The following is a 25,999-nucleotide window of genomic DNA, read 5'->3' as shown; positions in this document are numbered from 1 at the left end:
CTAATGATATTCTGCAAGCTCTGTCTGAAGCGCTCTACAACTACAGATCCTGACGCAGGTGGTCTAGAAAAGCAACCGATCACCATTTTCGAGCGTTGTTTGATACTAATTTCACCCACATTCGGAGTCCGTGATAACCTCGGTAGATTTTATCGAATTTGTTTCTGCAATAACTCCATTGGCGACTAACCTATCCTTACGATAAACATCCAGTGTGAACTTAGGATTTCGTTGTCATTAACGTCTGGTTTCAACCAGGTTTCTGTGTCCAATACTATCTCTCCATTATAACCTTCAAGAAGCGATACTAACCCTGGGCCGGCCGATATGGCCGAGCGGCTCTCAGCGCTACAGTCTGGAACCGCGCTGCTGCTACGGTCGCAGGTTCGAATCCTGCCTCGGGCATGGATGTGTGTGATGTCCTTAGGTTAGTTAGGTTTAAGTAGTTCTAAGTTGTAGGGGACTAATGCCCTCAGAAGTTAAGCCCCATAGTGCTCAGAGCCATGTGTGTGTGAGCTAATCCTGGTACCTTTCCTTGGATGCTCCCCGACATTGATAATATTTGCGCAATTGACCTGAAAACACTGAGAATGCTATGCGTTAATCATCACCAGGACTGTTAGTATTTTTAAAAATATCGGGAACCCGATGTATCGATATTTACACAGTATCACTGTCGGCTCTCATACATCGAAAAATGTGTCGATATATCGATATACAGGGTGATCAAAAAGTCGGTATAAATTTGAAAACTTAATAAACCACGGAATAATGTAGATAGAGAGGTAAAAATTGACACACATGCTTGGAATGACATGGGGTTTTATTAGAACCAAAAAAAACAAAATTCACAAAATGTCCGACAGATGGCGCGTGAAAGATCTCTTGCGCGCGTCGTTTGGTGATGATCGTATGCTCAGCCGCCACTTTCGTCAGTCCGTGCGATTATTGGCTTTGGGGTTACCTGAAGTCGCAAGTGTATCGTGATCGACCTACATCTCTAGGGATGCTGAAAGACAACATCCGACGTCAGTGCCTCACCATAACTCCGGACATGCTTTACAGTGCTGTTCACAACATTATTCCTCGACTGCAGCTATTGTTGAGGAATGATGGTGGACACATTGAGCATTTCCTGTAAAGAACATCATCTTTGCTTTGTCTTGGTTTGTTATGCTAGTCATTGCTATTCTGATCAGATGAAGCGCCATCTGTTGGACATTTTTGAACTTCTGTATTTTTTTGCTCTAATAAAACCCCATGTCATTCCAAGCATGTGTGTCAATTTGTGCCTCCCTATCTACATTATTCCGTGATTTATTCAGTTTTCAAATTTATACTGACTTTTTGATCACCCGGTACTGGGTGTTTTCGTAATAGCGTGCAAAAATTTAACAGGACATAGAGGTAGGGAACCTGGGGTCGGAGAAGGCAGCTTAACAAGATGATAGGAATAACATCACATTACTGTGCACTTTTTTATTTGCTTTAGTTACAGTTAACTGCAAGTACTATTACTGACACAGTGAACATACCATTTGTACCGTATCTTACAAAATATGCTGAAACTGACTGCCATCAACCTCAATGCAAGCATGACATCGGGGAACAAGATTCTGACGGACGCTGACAAAATTTTTCCTGGTGTGTTTCGAGTCACATCACAGGCAGCTACAATTCTGGCAACTAATTCCATTTCCGTATCCACTGGGGTCGCATACACAAGTGACTTTAGATACCCCCATAGGAAATAATCAAAGGGATTCAAGTAAGGTGACCTTGTGGGCCACGGAATAGGATCTCCTCTTCCAATTCATAGACCAGGAAATACAGCACTGAGATGGTTGCGGCCATCCACACTGAAGTGAGGCGGTGTACCGTCATGTTGTATCCACATCCTCTCACGAACAACCCAGGGTACGTTCTTTAACAACTCAGGTAGAACTCTTTGCACGATCGTCAAGAACAGGTGGCCATTCAGAGGGCCAAGTGGAAGATGTGACCCAATGAGGTTGTCGTCTACAGTGCCGGCCCAGATATTCACAGCAAGACGTATCTGATGGCGTGACTCTACTACAGCTTGAGGGTTTTCTTCATCCGATACGAGGTTATTCCTGCTGTTCGAGATACCATCACGACCAAATGGAGGAAATCTGGTCGATCAATCCATCTTGGAGCAACCATTGCCACAATGCGACCCTTGGTGCGAAGTTAGTCACAACCATTGCATGAACTCGTTGTAGGTGATATGGGTGTAATTGTTGTTTGTAGAGTACTCGCCACAGTTTAATATGTGCAGCTCCCATTTCACGTGATATACGACGGGGGAGCGCTGCAAAACGTTCCAGGACCTCTTCTTCAAAATCGGGTGTGCGAGTGGTCGTCATGTTGCCAGGTCCCTCGTTTCTTCTTTCCAACGAACCAGTCTCCCGCATCCGTCGATCGAGAAAAATGAACACTCGTCGTCACGAATGATGCCTGTTAGGAAATCGTTCCCTGTACAGCCTTTCAGTAGCGAGAGCATTGGAACGCACGTACCCATACACGAGGTGCATGTCAGTGAGTTTTGCGAAACCGTACCGGTATTGCTCCATCGTACTGTACGTCTGGGTTGAGTTGTTTTGGGGGAAGAGACCAAACAGCCAGGTCATCGGTCTCATCAGATTAGGGAAGGATTGGGAAGGAAGTCGGCCGTGCCCTTTCAAAGGAACCATCCCGGCATTCGCCTGTAGCTATATAGGGAAATCACGGAAAACCTAAATCGGGATGGCTGGACGCGGGATTGAACCGTCTTCCTCCCGAATGCGAGTCCAGTGTTCTAGCCACTGAACCACCTCGCTCGGTGTACTCTACGTCTCTGAATAGCACGGAGCAATGAATGGGTCTCTCGTTGATTCATAGCACGTTCTGACATAGGACAATGTAAATGCCATACAACAGAGAAACCTTATGGGCAAGTAAAGTAAACAAAACCTGCATCATAACTTGCTTTTAGTCAGGCTCGACCTCCTTGTTTCCTTGCAGGAAATAATGTGCATATCAATAAACAGCACAGTACGTGTACACATGTACGCATGTTAGCTGTAAATATTCTGGAAAACAGGAGTTCTAGACAAAGCAGTAGCAAAGTTTGCTTCCGTATCTGCTTAAGCTGGCTTCACCGATCTCCCTACCTCAGATTGTTCAGTGGAGCATTGTCTATTGTGAGGGGTCCGCTTGTACGTGGCACTCCGTCTTCAGGCCACAAGTCGCCTACCGGGAACATCCGAACGCCGTGTCATCCTCAAGGGAGGATGTGGATAGGGTGTGGGGTCAGCACACCGCTCTCCCGGTCCTTATGATGGTATTCTCGACTGAAGCTGCTACTATTCGGTCGAGTAGCTCCTCAGTTGGGATCACGAGACTGAGTGCACCCCGAAAAATGGCAACAGCGCATGGCGGCTTGGATGGTCACCCATCCAAGTGCCGGCCACGCCCAACAGCGCTTAACTTTGGTGCTCTCACGGGAACCGGTGTAGTCACTGCGGCAAGGCCGTTGCCCCACTTGTACGTGGAGACCGATTTTTTAATATAATTAATGATGAATGACCTGAAACGATTGTCATACGTAGAAGGGATTGTATTTTTGACAGCAATGAACCAAAGATGTTGCCTGAGTGTCAGAATCGACCCTGAATAAAGACAAGTGTGAAGTTATTCACGTGAGTACTAAAAGAAATCAGATAAATTTCGATTACACGATAAGTCACACAAATCTGAAGGCTGTAAATTCAGCTAAATACTTAGGGATTACAATCACAAATAACCTAAATTGGAACGATCACATAGATAATATTGTGGTTAGAGCAAACCAAAGATTACGATTCATTGGCAGAACACTTAGAAGGTGCAACAGGTCTACTAAAGAGACGCTTGTGCGCCTTATTCTGGAGTATTGCAGTGCGGTGTGGAATCCGCATCAGCTGGGACTGACGGATGACATCGAAAAAGTACAAAGAAGGGCAGCTCGTTTTTTACCATCACAAAATAGGGGAGATAGTGCCAGAGACATGATACGTGAATTGCGACGGGATCTTCTCATGAAATTTCAATCACCGGTTTCTCTTCCGATTGCGAAAACATTCTGTTGGCACCCAGCTACATAGGGAGAAATGATCATCACGATAAAATAAGAGAAATCAGGGCTCGCATAGAAAAATTTAAGTCCTCGTTTTTACTGCGCGCCGTTCGAGAGTGGAACGGTAGAGAGACAGCTTGAAGGTGGTTCATTGAACCCTCTGCCAGGCACTTTATTATGAATAGCAGAGTAATCACATAGATGTAGATGTAAGTAGGGGCGCGCGGAGCGCTGTAGAAGTTGCCGTTGTTCTCTGTTACAGGTTGGATGTAAGGCTTAAAGCTAGTCGCTAGCTGGGAGAATTTAGTTGTCGGTCTATGGACGAATGATATTGTTTATTCTCACACAGAGCCAGTTTTAATAATTTTGTGGGATCTGAAATTTAAAAACCTCTCTCACGCCGGCCTGATTTAGCTTCACTGATCAGGATAGTAAAAAACATGCGTATATTAAGGGAATTTTCAGTCACAAAGCAGGCTTATCACATTCCCACAGTTCAATACTGTTCTATCCTGATTAAATTGAGCTTAACTTAAATTCCATAAGGCGGTGAAGCAATTTCGAAGTCTCGGTGCGACGAACATTGTCAGTCGATCTCCTGAAAACATTTGTAATAATTATTAACTTTCGGTGATCACATGGGGAAGACCGGAGATCTGCTGGTAAGACCGTGTTAGCCCATTTATTGAAAGTAACAAACTGGATATCTTGAGCGTACAAAACGGCAGGTTTGTGCAGTGTAAATCAGACGTTCCCCACTGATCCGGTGCAACACAGCGTAGTAAGCAGACACTGTCAATAATAATCAGTTAAATAATACGCGAACACACTTACTTTAGTTCAGTTCATGTATTAAATTCCTTCTCATACAGAATCTCATCAAGATGGCGACTAGCTCAACAATACATACATACACATCTTCGTTCTTTCACGGCTAATCGGCAAGATCTGAATCATTCATTTCATAAGAGAAAACATAGATAGCAGAGAAGCTATTCCATGGAGTAAATGGTCGCTCGAAGGAATAATACGGCTTGAAACTACTTTGCATCGATAATCATCGTATATTAAAGTTTAGGAATCGGTAAGATAAGAAGAGATATTTCGAGATATGTACTGAGCTATATAATTTATAAAATTTCTGAAAATATCGCGGAGAGACCGCTGCAAGAGACATTACACAGTAAATGTTGGGTCGTAGTTATTTCTATAAAAGTGTTGAAACTTCATTATTTAAATGAGTGTGTCTGTACTTAAATTGCAGAATGACTGAGAAGATGAAACTTCTACGTTATTTGATTCTGAAACAGCTGAGTAAAACTCAACGTACTGAGCCTACTTTCTCTGTAATTTTTCTTATCAATATTCTAGCGCGGCGCAACCTGACTGCTCAAAAAAATTACAACCTGACTTCAAATAATTAATTCAGAAGAATGGCCCTGATTAAAAAGAAATCTTAACAATAACCTATACATTTCATTAAGCACTTACCTCACAAAAATCTTCATTACGCGTACTGCAATACAGCGAGCGGCAGTACTGCCAGCTAAATAAAAGATTCTAACTATTAAAGCCACTAACTACTAATGGGCATGTGGTTAGAAAAGGAAAGATTTTGTAGCAAACCAAATAATGTATTTTTTTTTACCTTAATAACGTGACATCCAGTTCAGACACGAATATAAATCGTCATTGACATCTAGTACAAAAGTATATATAATCATGAATAATATTCAATCTCCACGTCGAACATGTACAGATCGTTAGCCTGTGCCAACACTTCAGACCTCTATCCCCCCCATCAGTACTAACTTTTCACATCTAACACCCATCACTGCTGGCTGTTCACCTCCAATGGCCCAACTGTACTTCCATTACTGCTGGCAACTAACTTCCAACTGCCCTACACTACTGGCGATTAACTTACGAGTCCAACCAGTCACAGAGTCTCTTACAAAGAAAGCGCAGTCAGAGATCCAATGCAAAGCGCTACACAGGGCTGCCAACACAGAAGCAGCCCACTTACAGAGTAAAGTGTGTTATTTAATTTCTGAGGCTGTATGATTATCAGGAATTGAAGTGATACTGATAGTTACCAAATACTGAGAACTGCCTGTGGCAATTATAGAACAGTAATGACTTTACTCTGTAACCGAAAGGTAAAGCAACGGGCACTAATTTGCAAGGTAATGAAATTTTGTATATTTGGTTTTTACGTATGCAGCACCGAAATGTGGCTTTCGATAATTTTTACAGCGCTGATCCCTGAATGTAGGAACCAAGTATTTTTCGTCAGATTTAATGTATAGGTTGGTTAGGTATAGCCGATTTGTAATATTTTTGTGTGTTTTGTAACACTGATAGAAGTTAAATTTTGGAATCTATTTTGTCAAACAATGTCAGAGTTTATGTCATTTAACAATCGAAGTGTTTTTAATTACGACTATAAGTGAGAATTGTAGAGCAGTAGAGAAGTTCACTGATTTTGAAGTTAATGGAAAATGTTTCATGTCAGAATTTGTGAAGGAGAAACTTTATTTTGAATAAAATTTTCAAATTTAAGCATTCGGTCTTAGCATATGCCCTTATCAGTACCTCATCCAATTCCATGTCGTGTTTATTTAAATCTAATGAATATTTTTCTAGAAGAAATCATTTTTCAATCAGAGTCAGAAAAATATTAATGTGCCAGAATCAGAAAAGTGTTAATTTTTGTAACAGCTTCAATGCGGGCGTCATTGCACAGCACTGAGCCAATATCCAGTATTTTCACTGAACATTTGCAAGGTTATTCATTTATCAACCAATCTACAGATATTAATTGTATGAAGCTGTTTTATAGCCGGCATTCCACTTTGCCGTGCCAAGTTTGAATATTTTCTATGCCAACTGTGGAGAAAACAGAATACCAAGATTACATCCTTTGCGACTCTAGAGCTAATTAAAATTTATTTCATTATTTACTTGCACAGGGAGTTTTATCAGTTTATCGCACAGGGCCATAGAACTCTGTGCACACAAGACTGGATAAATGGCAAAATGGTTCAAATGGCTCTGAGCACTATGGGACTTTACATCTGAGGTCATCAGTTCCCTAGAACTTAGAACTACTTAAACCTAACTAGCCTAAGGACACCACACACGTCCATGCCCGAGGCAGGATTCCAACCTGCGACCGTAGCAGTCGCGCGGTTCCAGACTGAAGCGGCTAGAACCGCTCGGCGACAAAGGCCGGCGGGTGAAAGTCTGAGGGACCGATTTCAATAAAGGCATTGCGTATTGGTTTCGCAGATTAAGCCATTTACTCTACAACACGTCACACAGTAAACTTGCGTGACACAAACATTACGCATATCATATTCATTGGCAAAAAAAAACAAAAAAAAAACGAATAACTTTACGCTTTGTCCAATTACATTTATGCACGCTCTTATGGAAACATCCTTTATAGCAGAAATGTTCTACAAAAGAGGAACAAATGAGATTAGTTTGAAAAACGACTTAAATCCAGCCTTCTTAAAACAAAATTTGAACATTACGAGGGTACAGGGTCATAGTCTTGTTTTTTAATTACAGTTTTATGAAAATTATTTGTAGGTATCGATTCATGCAATAATTTAAAGCAGTATTCGCTTTAGTAAGACAATAAACAGTTTCCTGTTATTTCTGAAAATTTATCTCTAACATCTAAACCCCTTGTGCAAATTCACGAGTGTAGTGACTATTTATTTATTTGTGGTAAGATCTTATGGGACCAAACTGTTTAGGTTATCGGTCCCTAAGCTTACACACTACTTAATTTACACCACTGGCCATTAAAATTGCTACACCAAGAAGAAATGCAGATGATTGACGGGTATTCATTGGAAAATATATTATACTAGAACTGACATGTGATTACATTTTCACGCAACTTGAGTGCATAGATGCTGAGAAATCAGTACCCAGAACAACCACCTCTGGCCGTAATAACTGCCTTGATATGCCTGGGCATTGGGTTAAACAGAGCTTGGATGGCGTGTACAGGTACAGCTGCCCATGCAGCTTCAACACGATACCACAGTTCATCGAGAGTAGTGACTGGCGTATTGTGACGAGCCAGCTGCTCGGCCACTATTGACCAGATGTTTTCAGTTGGTGAGGGATCTGGAGAATGTGCTAGCCAGGGCAGCAAGTCGAACATTTTCTGTATCCAGAAAGACCCGTACAGGACCTGCAACATGCGGTCGTGCATTATCCTGACGAAACGCAGGGTTTTGCAGGGATCGAATGAAGGGCAGAGCCACGGGTCGTAACACATCTGAAATGTAACGATCACTTTTCAAAGTGCCATCATTGCGAACAAGAGGTGACCAAGACATGTAAGCAATGGCACCACATACCGTCACGGCGGGTGATACGCCAGTATGGCGATGACGAATTCACACTTCCAATATGCGTTCACCGCGATGTCGCCAAACTCAGATGCAACCATCATGATGCTATAAGCTGAACTTGGATTCATCCGAAAAAATTACGTTTTGCCATTCGTGCACCCAGGTTCGCCGTCGAGTACACCATCGCAGGCACTCCTGTCTGTGATGCAGCGTCAAGGGTAACCGCATCTACGGTTTCCGAGCTGATAGTCGGTGCTGCTGCAAACGTTGTCGAACTGTTCGTGCAGATGGTTGTTGTCTTGCAAACGTCCCCATCTGTTGACTCAGGGATCGAGACGTGGCTGCAGCACCCGTTACAGCCATGCGGATAAGATGGCTGTCATCTCGACTGCTGTGATACGAGGCCGTTGGGATGCAGCACGGCGTTCCGTATTACCCTCCTGAACCCACCGATTCCGTATTCTGCTAACAGTCGTTGTATCTCGACCGACGCGAGCAGCAATGTCGCGATACGATAAACCGCAATCGCGATAGTTCTACAATCCGACCTTTATCAAAGTCGGAAACGTGATGGTACGCATTTCTCCTCCTGACACGAGGCATCACAACAACGTTTCACCAGGCAACGCTGGTCAACTGCTGTTTGTGTACGAGAAATCGGTTGGAAACTTTCCTCGTGTCAGCACGTTGAAGGTGTCGCCAACCTTGTGTGCATGCTCTGAAAAGCAAATCATTTGCGTATCCCAGCATCTTCTTCCTGTCGGTTAAATTTCACTTCTGTAACACGTCATCTTCGTGGTGCAGCAATTTTAATGGCCAGTAGTGTAACTTTAACTTACTCTATGGACAACACACACACACCCATGCCCGAGGGAGGATTCGAACCTCCGACGGGGGGAGCCGCGCGGACCGTGACAATACGCCCTAGATCGCGCTGCTACAGTGACTAGTAAAGCTGTGGCACTTCTCGTCGCGATTGGCAGTATTATATCTGCAGTTTATTGAAGTCGCAGATAATGACTGCTAGAGATTCGAGAGAAGTCTGCAGTGAGGTTTTCCTCTTGTGGACGCCTGTGAGTAGTGGCTGCTTCCCACACGAAGTTCTTCCTTCGCAGATGCGATAAGTGCTAAAGTTTTGGATTTGTAGAGAGATAATTTCCAGTCTATATCTTCGGAATTACGTTACGTGAGCGATCGGTAGGCTACTGCTGTGTGCTCGGTATGCAGAATTAGCGAGAAATGGTATAATATTGTGGTGAACTGTGCGAAATATACGTGTGGTCTTGTAATCCCAGAGTCTGGAGATGGGTGTATAAAAGCAAACGAGCAAACGGGTCTGGACCAGAAACAGTAAAGCATTTGTGCCGAGGGGGAGCGAGCCCGGATTTGTAGAACAGTTCTGAGAGTGACTTCGGTCCGCCGAGGCGCTGTGGCCACCTGTCGGGCGTGGATGCCTCAGTGCCGTGAGTATACTTACTGTGCTGTCTGTATTCGTGCTGTTATGTACGAATGTTGTAAAAGGGCTGACTTTGTACGATGCGGCGATATACGAGGGGTGTTTGAAAAGTCCGTGCAAAGTCCAAAAGATGGCACCGACGGCGCGTATCGAGGTCACGATTAGTTAGTAGCATCTTTGGAAAGAACGCACACCGAGCCATATTGGTCTATTTCTTTGTGTTTGGCATTCGTGTGAATCGAGGAAGTCGAGTGATCGTCAAAAAATGGACGAAAAAGCATTTCGTGTGGTGATTAATCATTACTTTAAGAAAGGCAATACGCCTCAGGAGACTAAATAGAAGCTCGATAAACATTACAGCGACTCTGCGCCTTCGATTAGAACAGTTTACAAGTGGCTTTAAAATTTTCGGTGTGGCCCTATGGGCACAAGTGATCCTGAATGTTCTACACGCCCTGTGGATGTTACAACTCCAGAAATCATTGATAAAATCCGTGACACGGTGATGGACGACAGAAGAGTTAAGGTGCGTGAGATTGCTAATGCTGTGGGCATCTCTAATGAATGGGTACAAAACATTTTGCATTAACATTTGGACACGAGAAAGCTATCCGCAAGCTGGGTTCTGCGATTGCTCACACTTGCCCAAAGTCGGAATCGTGTGAAGTGTTGCAAGGATGGTTTGCAGCTGTTCAGGAAGAATCCGCAGGATCTTAACCGTCGTTTCGTCGCTGTGGATGAAACGTGGATACATTACTATACTTCTGAGACGAAACAACAACCTAATAAACGGGTTACCAGGGGAGAATCTGCACCAAAAAAGGCAAAGACCATTCCTTCGACCGGTAAGGTTATGGCGAGCGTCTTTCTGGATTCGTAAGGGATAATCCTCATCTACTATCTGGAAAAGGGTAAAACTATTACTGGTGAATATTATTCATCGTTATTGGACAGTTTGAATATCGACATGCAAGAAAAACGCCGGCGATTGGACTACAAAAAAGTCCTTTTCTATCGCGACAATGCAGCAGCACACACCTCAGCAGTTGTGGTCGCAAAATTAATGGAAATAGGATTTCAACACGTTTCACATTCCCCCTCTGCTCCAGACTTGGCTCCCTCGGACTACTATTTGTTCCCCAATTTGAAGCAATGGCTGGTGGAACAAAGATTTTATCCAAACAAGGTGGTGATTGCAGCAACTATTAGTAGACTTGGACAATTTGTATTATTTGGAAAGGATCAACAAATTATAACAGTGTTGGACAAAGTGTGTAAGTATAAACGGAAACTGTATCGAAAAATAAAAAAGGTTTACCCCAAACATGTAAGTACTTTTTATCTTTGCACAAACTTTTCAAACACCACTCGTATTGATGGGTCAGAGATCGGTTTCACATTCTAATATTCGAGCACCTGTCCTTGGTGGGAGAGCGGAGTAATTGATTAGGAGTCTTTTCGTATTTGATGATATGTAGGGCACATTGCAGTGTTTAATTGTTGGTGCAATATGGTGGTGTGTGTAGAGGAGTTTTTTTGCCACTGAAAGCCTTGGCCGCAGAAAGAAGGAAAAAAGGCAGACGGTGCTTCCACACCGGTGGCATCAGTAATTCGGCGGGTAAATTTGATAAGAGCCAATCATAATGCTAGATTCATTCACAAGACAGCCTTTGTGCCAGGATGTAGGAGCATCTACAAATTGATTTGAACAAGATGGAGGCAAGGTATGTACACAAGCCTGTTCGGTTGGCCGTGCAGTTTAACGCACGGCTTTCCAGGCGGGAAGGAGCACCTGGTCCCCAGCACGAATCCGCCTGGTGGATTTGTGTCGAGGTCCGGTGAACCAGCCAGTACGTGGATAGTTTTTAGGCGGTTTTCCATCTGCCTCGGAGAAATTGCGCGAGATGGGTGGCGTGCTACGATAATCCGTGCAGCTGCGATGACCACTGTGTCTGGACGGCATTTGAGTCTTCATTCGTTATGGCTGCAGGATTGAAATTTCTCTCTTCTTTCGAACAATTCCGAAAGAACAGACACCACATATACAACTGCAATTTCGTTTAGCCAATCTTTGAAACGACGATTTTTAAAAAGTGATGCCTAACAAAGTTTTCGCTCTTGCAGAACACACATATGAGCACCAAATAAAGTTATAAGTTCTTCCATTTTTCTAATTATGTCAAATTTTTGCTTTTTCTCTGTGCTATCCTGTATATTAGGCCCGCATGTGCCTGTACTTACATCAAAACACAGCTGTCTGGTCTTTTCACAGACAATTTCCAAAGGTCATTCCTATAAACACACAGCTTTGAAGGAAACTTGTTCCTCGAACAAAAAAATCGTACAGGAATTTGGCTCTGCTAATTGCGTGTATTTTCTGCAGGCTGACGTTTCCACACACACAAAAACGCTACCATATACGGTCTCTGTGTAGGTTCGTGACTCACAGAGTAAGTATGAGACTGCAGCTCGTGAGGTCAGTCTCGGGATTTCTTCATTATCCTATCGTTTCTTTCACCTCTGGCAACGATTGGTTAAGGAGAAAACTGTCAAGCTGCCCTGTGGCCTGGAGTCCACACTAAACTGTAGGCCTTCCTAAACTGGCTGAATGCTTCAATGGGGGATACATTCACCAATACAACTCCTAATAAAGCACTGTGGTACTGAGACCAGCCTTCAGGATGATGACATCTGCACTTCATTAATTGTTTAAGCGAATGGCAGCTTGCATTAATGTAGAAAAATGTAAGTTAATGCAGATGAGTAGGAGAAACAATCCCATAACGTTCGAAAACATAATTAGCCCCGTTTCACACTGGGACACTGGTGACAGTCAACGGTAATTGTGATGAACACTCCTGGATCACCGGTGTCATTACACTTAACATCCGTTGCTACCTGATCGGCTGGAGAAAATATTGTTTTATACTCATTTGAGACAAATTGAGAAGAAACTTCTTGGCAGATTAAAACTGTGTGTCAGACCGAGACTCGGACTCGGGACCTTTGCCTTTGCCGAAAGGCAAAGGTCCCGAGTTCGAGTCTCGGTCCGGCACACAGTTTTAATCTGCCAGGAAGTTTCGTATCAGCGCACACTCCGCTGCAGAGTGAATATCTCATTCTGGAAACATGAGAAGAATTTTTTTCTGTATTTTCGAATGTCGAAAACTTCATCTCAAGTGCTAGGAGAAGAGAAAGAGGAAATCTCAGGAATTGACAATAGTATTTTAACTGTAATTTTCGGACCATACGGCGGAGAGTCTTAAGACGACGATAAGGCGCACACTTTTGTTCTGAAAATTTTGAAATACAAGTATTTTTTTAGATTTCTTCTTCATTCGCCCTGTAGGGGTGAGTTCATTGTTTCTACGCTCATCCATTTTGTCCCTTCTTATCGCACCATAAAGGCACACTTAATACTGGTAAATGCAAAAGAAAAGGGGTGAGGGATGCAAATGTGCTCGAATGTTACCCTTCCATCCTACAGATGTAACAATTAAATTTGGCTACTCTTTTATGGTCTGAAAAATAAGGTATTAAATTTGAAAAAAGCACATACAACTTACCAATCTTTCTTTTCATCCATGCTCTTCTCATTGAAATCAGGCACGAACTTCGTTATAATTTCTTGCCAAGCATTCGTTTTAACCACTTTGTTTCTATAGTAATCGCTTTTGACATTCCAAATAGCAGGACGACTTTCTACTTCACTTATAAAGTCTTCCATGTTATGTTGTTGTTGTTGTTGTTGTTGTTGTGGTCTTTAGTCCTGAGACTGGTTTGATGCAGCTCTCCATGCCATACAGTAAAGCTGCATGCCCTCGGGAAAAATTACGGCCGCTGTTTCCCCTCGCTTTCAGCTGTTTGCAGTACCAGCACAGCAAGGCCGTTTTGGTTAATGTTACAAGGCCAGATCAGTCAATCATCCAGACTGTTGCCCCTGCAACTACTGAAAAGGCTGCTGCCCCTCTTCAGGAACCATACGTTTGTCTGGCCTCTCAACAGATATCCCTCCGTTGTGGTCGCACCTACGGTACGGCTATCCGTGTCGCTGAGGCACGCAAGCCTCGCCACCGACGGCAAGGTCTACGGTTCCACGTTAATCAGATCTAAACTCGTGGCTACAATGTGTACCGTACAATGTACAATGAATGTTTCGCGTCAATGTCTCAAAAATGACTGCCGTCTGTTGGCAAATCTGCAGCACTGTGTCTGTGATCTGTGTCCCAGTGCAAACACTCCAATTCAAACCAATGCACGTCCGGCGGTGACTGCTGTGAACACAGTGACCTTGTCTGTCACATGTGGTGAGGGTGAGTCACTATTGCGTCACAGAGGCTCGGTGAGGTAATGTAGTGTCCCGGTGTCAATGGTTCAGTTAAGACCGATGTATCTCTGTCGGTGACCGCCACCAGTGTCCCTGTGTGAAATGGGCCTTAATGTTGTGCTGCTCGATACGGCGAAGTTGATTAAATACCTAGGCATTGGAAACTGATACGACACAGATTGAACGTGAGAGTGGTCGTAGAGAAAGCTAAGGGTAGATTTATTTATTTTTTACTGCGAAAATTCTGGGACATCGTAGCTCATTTATAAAGGAAACCACATACACATTACTTGTGCAACCCATTCTCTAACACTGTTCGAGTGTTTGGAATTCTAACCCGGTCAGAGTAAAAGAAGACGTCTGAGCAATTCAGAGTTGTGCTGCTAGATTTATTCCTGGTAGATCGTCTTAAATGAGAATCCTCGGATGAAACAAGATTTTTTTCGGCAAACACTATTGCGTAAGTTTAGAGAACGGGCATTTGCGACGGACTGCAGAACGATCCTATGGCCACCACACCTCGTGTAAACCGAGAGAAGCCAGGACTTGTGGTGTGCATACTGTAGGACCTTCGGTACACACACCATCAGATTATTTGACTTGTCGCTCTAACGAAGTAGGCGAGTGTCAGCAATATGTCTCGTGGTCTTATCGTGGCGTGTTTATCTTCTGCTGTTAGGTTAGACGATAGAAATGCCACTTGCACGCTTAGAGTTGCAGATTGACGGTGACCAACTTGAAACAGAACTTGATTAATTTTCACACACATTTATTAAAATAATAAAAAGCGTAGACATTACGTAACTTCATTCTGGATGCTGTTTACAATTGACAATCTGAAGTTCCTTTGTTCTTGGTACGTTAATCTTATTCTCACATATCTCTGATACTTGACAAAGTGTCTATTCATTTATCTTCATGGCTATGTACAGGAATATGGTAATCTTATTAGGCGCAGACTGAAACTTGCCTATAGACTGGTACAGACAAATGTAGACTGGTACAGACAGGTGCAGATAAATGCAGACTAATGCAGACTGACTAATCGGAGGTCTGTACACTCGTTATAATACCTCACGCGTTCAGGTATCACTGTGCGAGTGTGATCCGTGAGGAGAAAAGGTTCTAAGGTTCTACATTAGCAGCAATCTCATTGGCTGCGTTACATATTAATACGTGGATTGGCGGAAGCAGGATTTGGTCCGTCTCTAAGGCAGCACCATCTTGTAGTGCAGAGACGGACGAGCGCTGCGCCTGCGCTGTTGTGCTTAGCGGGGCGCGCTATAGTGGGCAAGTTGTGTACGCGCTGACTACGCAGAACTGTGTACACGACAGGACTACTACAACAGTATATAGTCAGTCATTTATCCCCTGCTCCATTTCCGAGTGGAGTGGGAAAGGTATGACGAGGAGTAGTATATGACGAGGAGTGGTACGAGCTACCCTCCGCCATGCACCGAATGGTGGCTTGCGGAGTATGCGTGTGGATGCAGATTGTAGCTGTGAAGCATTCCAAACAAAAAGCACTTATTGCATTTCTTTTGGGGAAAACCCGGCAGTCACAAATATTCACAGTTTCACAAAATGTCTACGGATATAAGGAATTGGACAAAAGTACAGTAAGTTACCAGCAGGACAAGGAGAAGCAAATTTGTCTAATCTCCCACACACAGGTCAGCTGCACACAGCTGTGATGCCTGACGTGTTGCAATGAGTCACTACACTCGTTCGAGGTGATAAACAAATGACAACTGAGCAACTCAGTGCTCAACTTGACATTTGTGTTGGTAGCGCTGACGCAGTTGTCCACCAAATAGTATATTCAAAGATTTGCTTCCGGTGGGTTCCTCAAAGTCTAAATGAAGAGCATAAAAAGATGAAGAAGAAACATCTGTCCAAATTGCTTGCGTGTTATGAGGCTGACAATGACGACTTCTTGTTAAAAATTGCCAACTACAACTGAACATGCAATCAACACTTTGAGCCGGAAACAAAACGGCAACACGAGGTCTCCTTTGAAGTAGTAGTTCGAAACAGTTCTTTCAGGTCGTAAAATCGCGGCTACAGTCCCCTGGTATTGTGGAGGGGTTATTCTGTTTGGTGCCCTCCATCAGGCTCAATCAATCAGCCCATAGTCTACTGTCAGGCTCTTAGGAAACAATTACAGTGTGTTTGTGGCCACAAAAATGAGAACACACTTCTCTTTCTACACGACAACGCAATGCCACATTAAGTCAGCGCACCTGAGAGTAGTTCACAAAAGTCGGTGGACTGTTCTCCCTCATCTGCACTACAGCCCGGATTTCACACCTTCTGACCGACTGAAGAATAGACTTCACGGAGAGCAGTACAACAGTGGGCGGGAAGTTACTGATGCAGCAAGAATTTGGTTGAAATGCAGACCACTAGTATGTTTTATGAATGCTTGGAGTCTGTTCTTTCAGAAATGTCTGAAAGGACGAACAACACACATTGATATAACTCAAAGGGCAATGAATCGACAACCTTCAGTGTGGATACACATTTCATTCGACCTCCACCACGATGGACAAGGACTGCAGATAGCACTGGGTGAGAAAGTGAGTCGGCCAGGGAGCATGCCGAGACAGTCGGCGCGTTTGTGATAAACACTGTGTCCGGATGGCGCAGAGGTTAACGTAACTGCCTCTCACGCTGCGCTTCCCGGGTTCAAATCCCGGTCGAGTGTACATTTTCACTCATTGCCACTGATTCCGCACAAAGTTCCAAAGCAGCTGATTTCGTTGGTTCCTTTTCTTTTCTTTTCCTTCTGCCCCCTGCAATAACTTAATGAGCAACACTGTAGAGTGGTACCACGGCGATATGCTGGCTCCCGAATTAAAGTAGCATAAAACCATAGAATTGAAAGTAGACGTTGAAAGGCAGGGAACAACAGTGTATATGGACAAACGCATCCTACTTTGAGAAAAAGAGTGTTGCATCGTTTACTGAGTGTCGTTTGTAACCACTCCTGGTGATTTATGCAGTGAGTACGGAAAGAACTCGAAAGCATAATTTTTATTGTACATTATCAGTCCTCTGATTTCTGCCACTCTTACGAAGGAATAGTACAGCCCAATACTCAGCCGTTTCACTGCATCAGTTTGTGGTACACCTACTGTCACGAAATAACCTGAATTCGTCCACTAATGCGTCTTTTCCTTTCTTTACCATCATTTTATTTTATTTCTTTGGTGTGAAGTGCATGAAAAATTCCAATATTTTTACTGTTGCCAATGAAGATCTTTAGTACATCCTCTAAATTACATGCAGTTCTCTTCATACACTACTGGCCATTAAAACTGTTACACCAAGAAGAAATGCAGATGACAAACGGGTATTCGTTGGACAAATATATTATACTAGAACTGACATGTGATTACATTTTCACGCAAATTGGGTGCATAGATCCTGCGAAATCAGTACCCAGAACAACCACTTCTGGTCGTAATTATGGCCTTGATACGCCTGGGCATTGAGTCAAACAGAGCTTAGATGGCGTGTACAGGTACAGCTGCCCATGCAGCTTCAACACGATACCACAGTTCATCAAGAATAGTGACTGGCGTATTGTGACGAGCCAGTTGCTCGTCCACCATTGACCAGACGTTTTCAATTGGTGAGAGATCTGGAGAATGTGCTGGCCAGGGCAGCAGTCGAACATTTTCTGTATCCAGAAAGGCCCGTACAGGACCTGCAACATGCGGTCGTGCATTATCCTGCTGAAATGTAGGGTTTCGCAGGGATCGAATGAAGGGTAGAGCCACGGGTCATAACTCATCTGAAATGATACGTCCACTGTTCAAAGTGCCGTCAATGCGAACAAGAGGTGCCCGAGAGGTGTAACCAATGGCACCCTATACCATCACGCCGGGTGATACGACATTATGGAGATGACGAATACACGCTTCGAATGTGCGTTCACCACGATGTAGCCAAACACGGATGCGACCATCATGATGCTGTAAACAGAACCTGGATTCATCCCAAAAAATTACGTTTCGCCATTCGTGAACCCAGGCTCGTCGTTGAGTACACCATCGCAGGCGCTCCTGTCTGTGATGCAGCGTCAAGGGTAACCGCCACCGTGGTCTCCGAGCTGATAGTCCGTGCTGCTGTAACCGTCGTCGAACTGTTCGTGCAGGTCGTCTTGCAATCGTCCCCATCTGTTGACTAGATAGAGACGTGGCTGCACGATCTGTTACAGCCATGCGGATAAGATGCCTGTCATCTCGAGTGCTAGTGATACGAGACCGTTGGAATCCAGCACGGCGTTCCGTATTACCCTCCTGAACCCACCGATTCCATATTCTGCTTGGATCTTGACCAACGTGAGCAGCAATGTCGCGATACGGTAAACCGCAATCGCGATAGGCTACAATCCGACCTTTATCAAAGTGGGAAACGTGATGGTACGCATTTCTCCTCCTTACACGAGGCATCACAACAACGTTTCACCAGGCAACGCCGGCTACTGCTGTTTGTGTATGAGAAATCGGTTGGAAACTCCCCTCATGTCAGCACGTTGTAGGTGTCACCAGCGGCGCCAACCTTGTGTGAATGCTCTGAAAAGCTAATCATTTGCATATCGCAGTATATTTTTCCTGTCGGTTAAATTTCGCGTCTGTAGCACGTCATCGTCGTGGTGTAGCAATTTTAATGCGCAGCAGTGTAGTTCGTAGAGTTCCACAGTTCCAGTCAGAGCAGTTGTTGCATATTGCATTTATGTAAAAGTATTTATGCTTACTCTAGCTAATTTCAGTGTATTAAAATCAACAGGGAAAAAGCTTCAAATTCCTCAGTTTTATCACATAGCCGCACTTTATCTGCTATTGCTTGGTGTCCATATGCCCACAGTAATATTTATCACAGAATAACGCTTCGCTTACTTGTGTCTCATAAGAATCTTGTAATCTTTTTACAGTGAGGATTGTTACATACCGTAACAACTGATAAAAAGTTCCAGTAATTGAATATAGCTTATAAGATAAGCTAATCCTTGTAATTTTACAAGTACGGTAAATTACGAGAGGAGAGAGGGAAATAAGGTACATTTAAGATGTATTGAATTTATAGATATCTAAAGTTTGTCAATTTATCCAAGGTGGGGACTTGCTGACCTACACACTAGATTAGCAAGGAGGAATATTTTCCCCCTTGTAGTGAGGTTGTGTTAATCACTGCAACAGAGAGAATTCTATGTTGTTTCTAGAGGCCTCTGCACGATGGTCAGTTATTTACTTCACACGACGTTCTCAGTGTTCACTTATACTGATTGAATACTTTCCTTGCTTTGACTACATTTCCTGGTAAGATGTTTTTGTAAAGCGACTGGATACAAATCAAACCAGCAATATGATGTTCAAGTCGGTGCAGTTCTCAGCATTTAATAATTTTGTCGAAGGCATTAACGTCCCTCCTTCCCAAGACTGTAGTTCCCAAGACAGATTTAATACTAGGCATGTAACAGTATGGTAGTCAGCACCTGAAACGTATTTCCTATGGAAATATTCTGAATAAGTCATTACTAGAGACCGGATTATATACATTTGCATGTTGCATTTATATTTGCAAACCTGGCTCCTTTTCACAGGTAATTGCACATTTAACTGAAAACGAGGTTTGATGCATATTTTAGTTCTAAAAATCTAGATGGGCGGGTTCTTGCACAATCTCGTTTTGATATCTCACAGGATGAGCGCGAACTACAGCTGAGTCCCATCGCTAACCGAGAGGCTACTGGCTAGCGAACAGGTTGTGGAACAGGAACGGGCAGGCAGAGTCAATACGCCTACCACTCGTCCCCCACTTAATCCCCATCCTGTCATACGCACAAGCCAGCAACGATTAAATTAAATTACGCAAGTTGTTAGTCACACATTCATTGTTTTCAGTCTAGTTTCTTTTATTTGTACAAAGTTTAAGCTGTACATAGCACGCTGACTGAGAAGACGCCACGGTGCCTCCCTTGTGTCCAGTGTTAACTTGAGCACACCACTGCCGGCGCTCCTCTCTGCGGCTGTGCCAAGAGAGGGCGCAACAAATTTCACCGTGGTGAAAGTTAGTGCCTCCCCCCCCCCCCCCCACACGGAGCTGAGCACACAGTCCGTGCGCACACTTGTCGTGTTGCAAGGCCGCTTCCTGATTCGAGGTATACGACGTGGCTGTACGATCCCAAACGGACGACCGATCAGTGTCTTTTCTCACGTGCGCTAGTCGCGTGGAGCCAGTAACATCCTGCATGGGGTCGAGTGTGCCATTCCTGAACCCATCGGTTCAATATTCGTATGTCAGTCACGCGATCCCGGCCAACGATAGCAGCAGCATCGCGGGCGATAAACCGCAACAACGTATTATGCACCGTGCCACCCAAAAAAAAGAAATGTTTCGTGGATAGCTGACCATCCTGGAACATTTACAGCGTGAAAATTATTGAACGATATGAAATAAAATCCTCATAACTTCTGTACGGTCGGCGTTAGGACGTTCAAACTGCACGTTGACCACGGTACATGACGGTAATCGGTACGCGCTGTACGGTCGGTTTAGCGACCGAGCCCACTTTCATTTGGGTGGTTTCAATAATAAGCTAAACTGGCGCATTTGGGGGACTGGGAATTCGCATTTCGTTATAGGTAAGTCTCTTCACCCTCACTAGGTGATGTATGGTGTGCAATGTCCAGGCACGGAAAATTGGTGCAATGTTTCGTAATGCCACGGTGACTTACGAACGGTACGTGAAGGTTTTCGAAGATGATTTCATCCCTGTTATCCAAAGTGTCCCTGATTTCGACATGTATGTACTTAATGCAAGACGTAGCTCGATTCCATCGAATCAGGAGAGTGAGTGCTGCCCTGGAAGAGCACTTTCGGGACCGCGTTCTGGCTCTGGGGGGCCCAGAGGCAAATGGCACGGGACTCGATTAGCCGCAATATTCTCTGGATCTGAACACGTGCACCTCCATTTTTGGGGGGTATATTAAAGAAAGGTGTACACCAACAACCCCAAAAACCATTACTGAGCTGAAAACAGCTATTCGGGAGGTCACCGACAGCATTGATGTTCCGACACTTCACTGAGTCGTTCAGAATTTCGCTATTCGTCTGCGGCACATCACCGCCAATGCCGGCAGGCATTTCGAATGTCATAATCTAAATCCGAATATCTGTACTGATGTTTACATGTTGAATAATGTGCGCATGCCGTAGTTTGTAACAATTTACGTTTTTCTTCATATAATTCAATAACTGTCACCCTTGCACATATCACGGAAATGTTTTTTATTGTAGAGTTTGCAAATAAAGCGTTTCATGCAAAAAGTTTTTCAAACAGACCAGCACGACAAGACAAGTCTTCATATCGCAGGAATGCAAAAGAAAGTCCCACGACAACTTTTCGCTGCGACAAGAAGCAGTAGCATGCATTTAACCTCCAAAGCCAACCAAAAAAACTGCTTTAACATGGATCTATGTGCAGCATTCATTGGAACAAAACTCCTCTTCACGAACTTACAGACCCTTCCTCAAAAGTGTTCTGCTCCAATACTACTTGAATCAAAATAAGCCAGATGAATCAACATTGCGTAAAAATTAGATACTGGCCATTTGGCTACGAGCCCTGAAAGAAATAGGCAATCAACTCAAGGGCAACATTATTCGGATTTCAGCTGACGAAAATATTGACACTTGTGGCCACTGCAATGGAAATTTAGTGATTGGTGCTTTAAAACAAGATCCGTTTCTCCGCATTTAGTGGTTCAAATGGCTCTGAGCACTATGCGACTTAACTTCTGAGGTCATCAGTCGCCTAGAACTTAGAACTAATTAAACTAACTAACACACATCTATGCCCGACGCAGAATTCGAACCTGCGACCGTAGCGGTCACTCGGTTCCAGACTGTAGCGGCTAGAACCGCACGGCCAGTCCTGCAGGCCGTATTTAGTGGTGTACAAAGAACTTAAAGTGAAAAATCATCCTACGATTACCAGATTTTTGAATAAGGGTAATAGAAAAATTGTGGTGTCACCGCCAGACACCACACTTGCTAGGTGGTAGGCTTTAAATCGGCCGCGGTCCGTTAGTTTACGTCGGACCCGCGTGTCGCCACTATCAGTGATTGCAGACCGAGCGCCGCCAAGGGCAGGTCTAGAGAGACTTCCTAGCACTCGCCCCAGTTTGACAGCCCACTTTGCTAGGGATGGTTCACTGACAAAATACGCTCTCATTTGCCGAGACAATAGTTAGCATAGCCTTCAGCTACGTCATTTGCTACGACCTAGCAAGATGCCATTACCAGTTACTATTGATGCTGTAAAACATGTACCGTCAAGAGCGATGTTCCCCTTTGTGGATTAAAGTTAAGTATTCCACAGCTACGTCCTTTTTTGCTAGTCTACTTTCCTTAAACCTGTTCCAGACCTCACGCCAGCCTGTGTGAGCTAAAACGTGTGCTTTTTGGCTTCCTCTCAAAACAGGGTTGGCTCTCTTGCCAATCCACAACATTTGGCGACGAGGCCAATTCGCGTTCGTAACTATACTGCCCTGATTTACTTGTGTAATGGCTTCGCCACAATCTCCAGATAAAATGCAGTTGCACCACCTTTTCGTCCTTTTGATGCTGCACTGGAAAGCTGGACGGAGTGGTCACGCCAATTTGGATTCCATCTCGCCGCCTACAGAATTCAAGGTAACGAGCGGCAGCCTTTTTTATTACCTTCCATCGGGGTCACCAGGCACCGTGTGATAGTCAAATTATTTCCCTGACGCGACGTAGCAACACTGTCCTACGACGAAATTTTGTCTGCATTAGATGTATATTTCAAAGAATCAGTCAATGTAGTTGCCAAACGGTATACCTTCTTTTGTACAAAATGTACGGCAGGTCAGACTAATCGGGAGTGGGTTGCAACCTTGCAAGGCCTTACTAGGGATTGTGCTTTTGAGTGTCAATGTGGACTCCCTTATTCAGATACTATGGTACGTGATGCAATTGCACAGAGCGTTTCTGATGTTCGTATATGGGAACAGATTTTGAAACTAGTCAATCCCTCCCTTCAACAAGTGATGGATATATTGGATCGGCAGGACTACTTGACTTTGCTCAGGAATCATTTGAAACTTCGCCACCCGTGTGTCAAGTTAACCAGCCTGCCGGGCGAGCTGCATGGAACAGTAAACAGTCCTCGCGCCCGTCCGCGCCAAAGCCGCGAGGCTCTCAGCCACGTGTACCACGCCGGCAATCAAATGCAGTGCTAAAATCATGCCCGCGATGTGCTACTAGACATGCCCGTCACGCCAAGCTATTTGCTTTTTCTGTAATGAAAAAGGACATGTTCAAAGTGTTTGCCAGAAAAAGCTCAGCTCGGAAGCTCAAAACCATTCCAGGCCCTTTGCTTTGCGCTGGAATCGGAATCGAACCAAGGATACTCAGGCTCGCGATAGTTCGCCCATGGAAATTCATATAGTTCATGCCACTCCGCCCAGTGCCACTCTCTCTAACAGTGACTGTGTTCGTCCCACAAATAGTGTGCGTCGACATAGCAGGAACTCCCGTCAAGTCGCAAGTGATTCTGTACCAGTGTCAGTTCACGTTGCACGAGACAGTCGCTCTTGTCTTCAGCAGGACATTAAACTTTTTGTGGACTTGGACATTAACAGCAAAGTGATACCATTCCAGCTCGATACCAGGGCTGCAGTTTCACTGCTCAATCAAGACACTTACAAACTGCTGGGCACACCTCCGTTGCGTGCCGCAAATGTTAACCTTACTAGCTATTCCGGTCAGCATATCCCTGTGTTAGGACAGTGCAATCTTCTTGCAACATACAAGGGACAAACAAAACTTGTGTCATTTTACGATCTTCGTTCTTCTGCTGCAGTGAACTTGTTTGGTTTCGATTTATTTCAGTTGTTTAAATTGTCTATAGTAAATCAGGTCCTATCAGTGAACCAGACTGTGCCTTCAGACAGTGTTTCTCGTCTCTGTGAAGAATTTGCAGACATTTTTGCACCGGGCCTCGGTTGCGCTAAGAACTATAAAACACATTTCGAACTGAAAGTAAACGCACAACCGAAATTTTTCAGAATGCGTCATGTTCCCCACGCATTGCGTGATGAGTTCGCAAAAACATTACACTATTTGGAATCACAAGGTGTAATTGAACGTGTGCAGGCTTCTCTCTGGGCATCACCCTTAGTAATTTTGCAAAAACCTTCCAGAAAATTGAGACTTTGTGTGGACTTCAAGGCAAAAGTGATTCCACAACTAGTGACTGCAACTTTTACTTTACCCCGCCCGGAAGATCTTATTGACAAACTGTGTCTGGGTAAATATTTTTCGAAGTTGGACCTAGCAGATGCGTACTTGCAAATACCGGTGGACGAAGAATCTCAGCGCATTTTGGTGGTTAACACGCATCTGGGTTTGTATCGATTCAAACAACTGCCATTCGGGTGTGCATCCACCCCTGCATTGTTTCAGCATTATCTAAAAACTGTTTGTGCGTCGGTCCCTACTGCAGCGAACTATCTGGACGATATTGTGATCTCCGGCAAGACGGAAGAAGAACATTTAGCCAATCTCAGAACGTTATTTCAGGTCTTGCGACAAAATGGTCTTCGCTTGCGGAAGGACAAATGTGTGTTTTTTGCTCGTGAATTGCCATATCTGGGACATGTACTCAATGCCCACGGCATACATACCAGTCCAGAGCACCTTCGTGCCATACAAGACTTGCCTTCGCCGCAGAATTTGAAGCAGCTACAGAGTGTGCGGGGAAAAATCAACTATTATCATAAATATATCCCCCATGCCTCTTCCATTTCAGCTCCGCTTCATCGCTTACGCCGTAAAGGTGTTCCGTTCGTCTGGACGACGGAATGCGAACGCGCCTTTCGCCAGTTGAAATCGGCGTTGCTTTCTAATACTTGCCTTACGCCATTCGATCCCCAGAATTTGCTTGCATGTTCATTGAATCGGAAACCGATGACGTGGTCGAATTGTTTCCGATTGATTTTCGTCGTGTAGCTACAGCCACAGCTGCTGACCCTGTCCTTGCTACCGTTCTGCATTTTGTTGCTACGCAGTGGCCCTTGTCAAAGTCACGGATTGGGGATCCGTTGGTTCGCCGATTTTTTGCTCACAAGGAGAGACTTTTTGTACGACGTGGTGTTTTGCTGTTGCGTTCTGATAATGATCAGTCCAGGGTCATAGTCCCACGTTTGTTACAGTCCTCTGTCTTACGGCTTCTCCACCAAGAACATTGGGGTATAGTGAGAACGAAGCAACTTGCTCGTCAGCACTGTACTTGGTTCGGAATTGATTCCGTGATTACAAATATGTGCTCTTCTTGTATGGTGTATGCCGAACAACAATCAGCACCACAGCAGAAATTCTTTGTATGGCCAAAAGCCATGCAACGCTTACACATCGATTTTGCTGGTCTATTCTGGAATGCTCGATGGTTGGTTGTGGTAGATTCATTCAGTAATTTTCCTTTTGTTGTCCAGATGTCTTCCACGACGTCATCTGCCACCATCCAAGCGTTATCCGCTATCTTTTGCATTGAAGGTCTTCCACAGACTATTGTTTCCGACAATGACCCACAATTCATGTCCGCAGAATTTCAGTCCTTCTGCAAGGCCAATGGTATTCAACATCTGACGTCCGCGCCGTTTTCGCCACAGTCAAACGGTGCCGCTGAA

The 25,999-nt window shown here is 44.2% G+C and overlaps 1 protein-coding gene and 1 pseudogene across 2 annotated transcripts in view; one reads left to right on the top strand and one right to left on the bottom strand.

The window, feature by feature from the left end:
- Window positions 1-25,999, top strand: part of LOC126143125 (disks large homolog 5-like) — a 420,567-nt gene that overhangs the window by 200,527 nt on the left and 194,041 nt on the right. The gene's annotated exons all lie outside the window — the stretch shown is intronic.
- Window positions 3,423-3,540, bottom strand: LOC126143167 (5S ribosomal RNA; annotated as a pseudogene).

This window comes from Schistocerca cancellata, unplaced genomic scaffold (assembly GCF_023864275.1).
Source record: "Schistocerca cancellata isolate TAMUIC-IGC-003103 unplaced genomic scaffold, iqSchCanc2.1 HiC_scaffold_782, whole genome shotgun sequence".
Taxonomy (NCBI): domain Eukaryota; kingdom Metazoa; phylum Arthropoda; class Insecta; order Orthoptera; family Acrididae; genus Schistocerca; species Schistocerca cancellata.
This window is presented reverse-complemented; position numbering and strand designations above follow the sequence as displayed.